Source organism: Callospermophilus lateralis, chromosome 1 (assembly GCF_048772815.1).
Source record: "Callospermophilus lateralis isolate mCalLat2 chromosome 1, mCalLat2.hap1, whole genome shotgun sequence".
NCBI lineage: Eukaryota > Metazoa > Chordata > Mammalia > Rodentia > Sciuridae > Callospermophilus > Callospermophilus lateralis.
Window position 1 is genome coordinate 124,345,385 of NC_135305.1, and position 6,754 is coordinate 124,352,138.

Here is a 6,754-nt window from a genome sequence, read left to right on the forward strand (position 1 = left end):
GCCCCAAGGAAAGAGATCCCTCAATTGGGAACTGCTAAGGGAGAGGGAAACAGGGCAAAACTTTGGAGACTAACAGAGAGACCAGGAACTGGGAAATATTCAGACAAGATAGAGAGACAAGAGCAGGTGCTCAAATCATACGAGCAGACCCAAAAAGAGACCCTTGAGTTAGAGTCTCCCTGCAAGGACTTTTGGGTGCCATTCCTCACTTCCAGGTTACCATCACTGTCCTGAGGGCAGAGATACCAGGTAACAACAGACAACTCCACCTATTGGATGAGAAGGGAAGCAGAAAAGATTTGGATCTCTAAAATTAGCAACAATCCTGGTTTCTTTATTTAAGAAATTTTTTTTTCTTTTTCACTCTCTCCCTCTATTCTCCTGGCCTCCCATCCCCAAAATATGTGAAACAAAGAGCTTTGCATAAATTGGGATTTTGAGAATTGGGACATTTGAAGAATAAAATATAGGCGTGGTGTATATGTCTTTATTTTCCTCTTTTAGTTTTCTTTTTCCCTCCAAATACTTTACCAATTTAACATCCTTTATTTTTCTAAAAATGTTTGATATTTATACAACAGTGTTTGTTTTATGTACTCCACTATTTTCCCACGTACTTATCTACCCAAAACTACTTCTTGCCTATTCTCTTTCTACTAATTCTCTCCATAAGATTTTTCTTTCACACTTCCTAAGATATATTAACTTCTATATCTTCATAACCTATATCCTCAGCATATCATCCTACAACTCACACTCAGTTCATTGTCCACCATCAGAAACTGTAAACAGTTTTACAAAACTACTGATTATATTATAGATGATAATGAAATCCAACATTTCTGAACTTTTGACCAAACTGTAAGCATCTTAATAGCAATGAATTCTTTATACATGGTATATTGTTTATATTGAGATCTGTTAACATTGTTCTTCCCCACAAACAAAAGGTTTTGAAACTTACAGGAGCACTACAAACCTATAGGGTAAAAACAATAACACCCTGGACCCACAGAGCTAAAAGGGACATGAAAAGACAAGGGAAGAAAGTGCCCCCAACAAATCAAGATACCACATTATTAGAATTCATGACAACAAAACCAGAAGAAATGACAGATAAGGACTTCAAGATGTACATGATTAAAATGTTCTGTGAACTAAAGGAAGATATAAGAGAGCACATACAGGCAGCAAAAGAAAATTTCAACAAAGAGCATAAACAAATATAGGAAGCAAAAGATCACCTCAACAAGGAGATAGAGGTTCTAAAAAAAACAGATATTCTTGAAATGAAAGAAACAATAAAAGCTCAAAAGAAAGCATGACCAACAGTTTGGATCACTTGGAAGACAGGACCTCAGACAATGAAGACAAAATATATAATCTTGAAAAGAATGTAGACCACACAATGAAAATGGTAAGAAACCTCGAGCAGAACATTCAAGAAATATGGGATAGCATAAAAAGACCAAATTTAAGAGTTATTGGGATAGAGGAAGGCATAGAGGTCCAAAACAAAGGAATGAACAAACTATTCAATGAAATAATATTAAATTTTTTTTTTAAGAATGAATTGGAAAACCAAATTCAAGAAGCCTACAGGACACCGAATGTACAAAATCACAACAGGTCCTCACCAAGGCACATTATAATGAAAATGCTAACATACAGAAGAAGGAGAGAAAGGAATCAGATTACATAAAGGGGGAATCCAAGGAGAATAACTGCAGATTTTTCAACAGTTTGATGTTGAAATCAACAATTTGATGATTAAATCAACAATTTGATGATTAAATAAAAACTTTCCATGATAGAAAAAAGTTAAAAGAATTAGAGCTAGAAAACCAGCACTACAAAACATCCTTGGCAAAATATTTCATGAAAAATAAACAAAAAACAATAATGAAAATCAGCATTGAGAGGTATTGCACCAAAGAAAAAAACTAATCAAAGAAGAAAACAAGTCAAATGAAATACAAAACTAAACAAATATACCTGGGAATACAAACCATGTCTCGATAATAACCCTTAATGTTAATGGCTTAAACTCACCGATCTAAAAACATAGACTAGCAGATTGGATTAAAAAAATTGCTGCCTCCAGGACACTTATCTGATAGAAAAAGATATACACAGACTGAATGTGAGGCTGGGAAAAATCATACCATTCACATGGACTGCAGAAGCAATCAGCGGTTTCCATTCTCATATCAAATAAAGTAGACTTAAAGCCAAAGTTAATTAAAAGGGATAAAGAAGGACATTTCATACTGCTCAAAGGAACCATACACCAACAAAATATAACAATCATAAATATATTTGCCCCCCAAAATGGGGCAGCTATGTCATCAACTAAATTCTTCTCAGTTCAAGAGCCAAATTGACCACAAAAAATAATCTGGGGTGACTTTAACATATTTCTCAGATCTGAAGCAATAACCATGATTGATGTGGCTTGTACATGTTGGATTGGGGTTCTGTGTTGATTCAAGTGGAAATAGTACATGGCTGGTGATGCAGTTCAGTGACAGAGCACTTTTCTAGCATGGGAGACCCTGGGTTCTATCCTCCAGACCTCAGAAAAAGAAAAGAAGGAAGGATGGAAGTGAGGAAGGAAGAAAGGAAAGAAGGGATGGAGGGAAAGAGGGAAGAAAAGCGAAGAGGAGGGAGGGGACATGTTAAATAAGAAACATTACTTTAGGTTGTAGAGAATATGAAAGGAACATGGACTTGATCCCTGAGGGTTGGCTGGATCAAATGGGTGAATGTGGAGCCAGAGGGAAGGATGTGCTATGGCTCCAGGTGCTCTGCAAAGAAACTACAGGAGCAGGTGGATGGCGGTAGAGTCCCCATAAGCAAATGCACTGCAGAGCAGGGTGAGTTATACAAACATCTAAAACATTTCAATAAAATGATGAGCTATTCATCAACAAGATGTTACATTCAGAGCTGAAAATCTACCATTTGAACCAAAAAACTCTAATATTTAACCCCTCAATTCACAATCCCACAAAGGATTTCAGAGGGAAAAGTCATGAAAAATGAATGAGAGGTTTGTCACTAATGTGAGATCAAGCAACTGTGTCCTTGTGAGCTCGGTGTCAACAGAACAGGCATTCTATACTGGGTCTAGTGGAGAAAGGAAAGAAATAAGTGATTTCTAGAGAAGATATGTTCCAATCTGGACTGGAATTTTATACAACATGCCATGGTAGCTGCAAACCATATATCCCATTCACTTTATACATAGTACTTCCTTCACTTTATCAAATATTAAAACAACTAAATTGGCTAAACACCAAAAATCCAAACATGAATAAATTTATATGAGAATTGTTAGACTTATTAATTCACATTAGGTGAACACTTAAAGGCTTGTGTATTTTTAAATTGTAATGAAGGTATACATGTTTTATAGAATCTTCCTTAAGAGCACTAACAATAATTTTTAAGAGAGAGGGAGAGAGAGAGAAAAGAGAGAGAGAAATTTTTTTAATATTTATTTTTCAGTTTTCGGTGGACACAACATCTTTATTTTATTTTTATGTGGTGCTGAGGATCGAACCCAGTGCCTTGCGCATGCCAGGTGAATGCGTTGCCGCTTGAGCCACATCCCCAGCCCCAAGAGCACTAACATTTTTAATTGACATTTATGTATGTATATGCAGCACTGTGTAAATAATAAATGACAGTAATTTCAGATAATGTGTTGCAGTGTACAACTCAAACCATCCATGTGTGAATAAACTCCTCCATGACCTGCAGAGCTGCAAAAACAAGCTAGACTCTCAGATCCATGGACTAAAAGGAGGTATGTGCTCTGGAAACACCAGAGGCGCTGTAGGACTGCATTGTGGTCCCCATACAACTGTTCAATTAGGACTATTCAGCCCAAGGAGTAGTACATGGTATAACAGCTTTAAGATTCAGTCAATGCTATTAAACCACAGGGAAGTGAACAAGAAAAAAAAAAACCTACACTCTGTGTTATATATGGTGCTAAAAACTCACAAAAGCAGAATAATAAAATTTATGGTGTATGTTCACAGGACATTATTAGAGGCTTTCTGATATACATAATAATAAAATCATACCATAAACTATATATCATTATAAATTACCTAATGAGCTATAAAGAATCATACATGTATAATGAAGATATACATGTACAACAAACTCCAAACATCAATTGCTCATGCCTTTTGGTGATGTCTTATTATGTTTTCAATAAGTGTGCATAAATGGTTAAAAGTTCCCTTGCCAAGTGCAATGTGGTTGGCAGATTATGGACCCCAAAGATGTTCACAGCCTAGTCCCTGGAGTCTATGAATATGTTAGGGTGTATGATAAAGTAATAATAAGTTATACACAGAATTAATGTTGCTACTTAGCTCACATTAAGGTTAGGATATAATCCTATAATCTACCTGAAGACAATAAAAAAAAATAAAAAATAAAAAAATTAAAAATTAAAAAAAAAATAAAAAAAAGAGGAAGAGAAAATTAGAAGAACAGGTTAAAGTGGTGTATGTGAGAAGGTCTCCATTCATTGTTTCTGACTTTGAAAATGGAGGAGGTAGCCATGAGACAAGGAATGTAGGAGACCCCTAGGAGAAAAAAAGCAAGAAGATGTTTTCTCACTTGATATCTACAGAAAATAGCACAGCCTTGCCAACATGCTGAGGTTAGTCCACTGAGATCCATGTCTCTTTTCTGACCTTTGCAAATGTAAGGTAAATAATTTGTGTTGGTTCATTCTAATTTATAATCATTCGTAATTATAGATGTCCACCAATTTTCCCCTTAGCCAAATGGCCCAGATTTATGGGTAAATATAATCCATTTGATAGATGTCATCTAAAACTCTGGAACTTGGGGTGATGATGTGGCTTTGGGCAAGTGTCTTACCAAGCTCAGCCAACTTCCACCCTGGAAAAATGGACATGATTATAGAATATGAACAAAAGATTAATTACATTCCCTCTGAGTAGGTTTTCCTAAATAACCCCAAGCAGTAAGAATTTCCAGCTCCACTCTTGTGTTTCATGGCACTTTTATATTTGCTTATTGATTCTGGATGTGTTTTCCTTGGAAACAGGCTTGTAAAGCATAAAGAGTCTACATACAATAGTAATATTGATCTGGGCACAGTGCTTGACACACAAAAATCTCCATCACTATTTCTAGGATTCAAATGAAAAGGTAAAATCAGAGAGACAGGAAATAAAGGAGAATAAAACTTTATATGTAATCTTCAGGGGACATCATGGAACACTTTCTGGGGGCCCATAAAATATGCTCACATATGGAGATGTCCCCAGAGGAACTCACATCTGAAGAGGGGTGGTCAGAGGAGGCGAACCTTCTGTCACTAAAAGTGAGCTCAAGCAACTGTGTTCTTCTGGTAGCCCCAGCACCTGCTTCCTCCCAGGTTCTGCCCATCAGGCAAATAAAAGTATCTTCATACTCCAGACTCTGTCTTGCATCATTCCAAGCCAGAAGTACAGACAGTGAGGGGCAGTGGGTGGAGGCACATTTGCATGAGCTGCTCCACCTTAAGTTCAGTGGAGAGAGATAAGAAAGGCTGAGCACAGCCCACAACAGCTTGGGAACTCAGGAAACAGGGTTCAACATGGTTGGGAAGCTTCTCCTTCTTATGATGCTCACTCACTGCCCAGGTAGGGACAGACCTCTGTGTCCCATGACAGACCCCTATCCTGAGTCTATCCTCATGGGCTCAAATCCCCAAACACAGGCACCCTGGCCCTGACTTCTACTGTGATGTGTCTGTGTTTACAGGGTCCCTCTCACAAACTGTGCTGACTCAGCCATCCTCTGCGTCTGCCTCCCTGGGACAAACAGCCAAACTCACCTGCACCCTGAGCAGTGGCTACAGTAATTACAAGGTGGAGTGGTACCAGCAAAGCCCAGGGAAGAGCCTCTGGTTTGTGATGCTAGTGGGCAGTAGTGGCATTGTGGGATCCAAGGGGGATGGAATTCTTGATCGCTTCTCAGGCTCAGGCTCTGGCCTGGATCGGTACCTGATCATCCAGAACATCCAGGAAGAGGATGAGAATGTCTACTACTGTGGGGCAGACCATGGCAGTGGGAGCAGCTACGTGTAACTCACAGTGACAAAGGCAGAGGGGAAGTAAGACAAAAAACACCAGACTGATGGGCTATGTTACACTTCACTTCCCAGTGTCCTGACTCACAGGTCAGAAGGGGACCCAGATTAATAATTTCTACTTTCCCAGATATTTTATAAGTTTAATTAAATTAATTATCCCCCTTACAAATATGTTCTTAGTAGTGTTTCTTCTCAATCATGAGTCTGCTGTAAAAAAATTTATTTTGGAGAGATTGTAAAGCTTTTTTCAGATGTGTACATCATGCAGCCCTTTTTTCACCATTTTGTGTTACTATTATCCATATTCAGCAATGAGAAATATTCCACACAGTGATGGGATTTGAATATTTCTCTTTAAATTCCAGATCTTTTATTTATTTATTTATTTTGGTTCAAAAACTTTTTTTATTTGTTCTATTTTTTTAAATATATGACAGTGGAATGCATCACAATTCTTATTATGCATATAGAACAACATTTCATACCTCTGTTTGTATAAGTATGTTCACACCAATTGATGTCTTTGTACATGTTCTTTGGATAATGATGTTCATCACATTCCTTCATCATTGCTAACCCCCTGCACCCTCCCTTCTCCTCCCACCCCTCTGTCCTATCTAGAGT

The 6,754-nt window shown here is 37.6% G+C and overlaps 1 pseudogene; it reads left to right on the forward strand.

Moving 5' to 3' along the window:
* Positions 1-5,632: 5,632 nt before the first annotated feature.
* LOC143398303 (immunoglobulin lambda variable 9-49 pseudogene) lies at positions 5,633-6,125 on the forward strand (annotated as a pseudogene).
* The last annotated feature ends 629 nt before the right edge of the window (positions 6,126-6,754 follow it).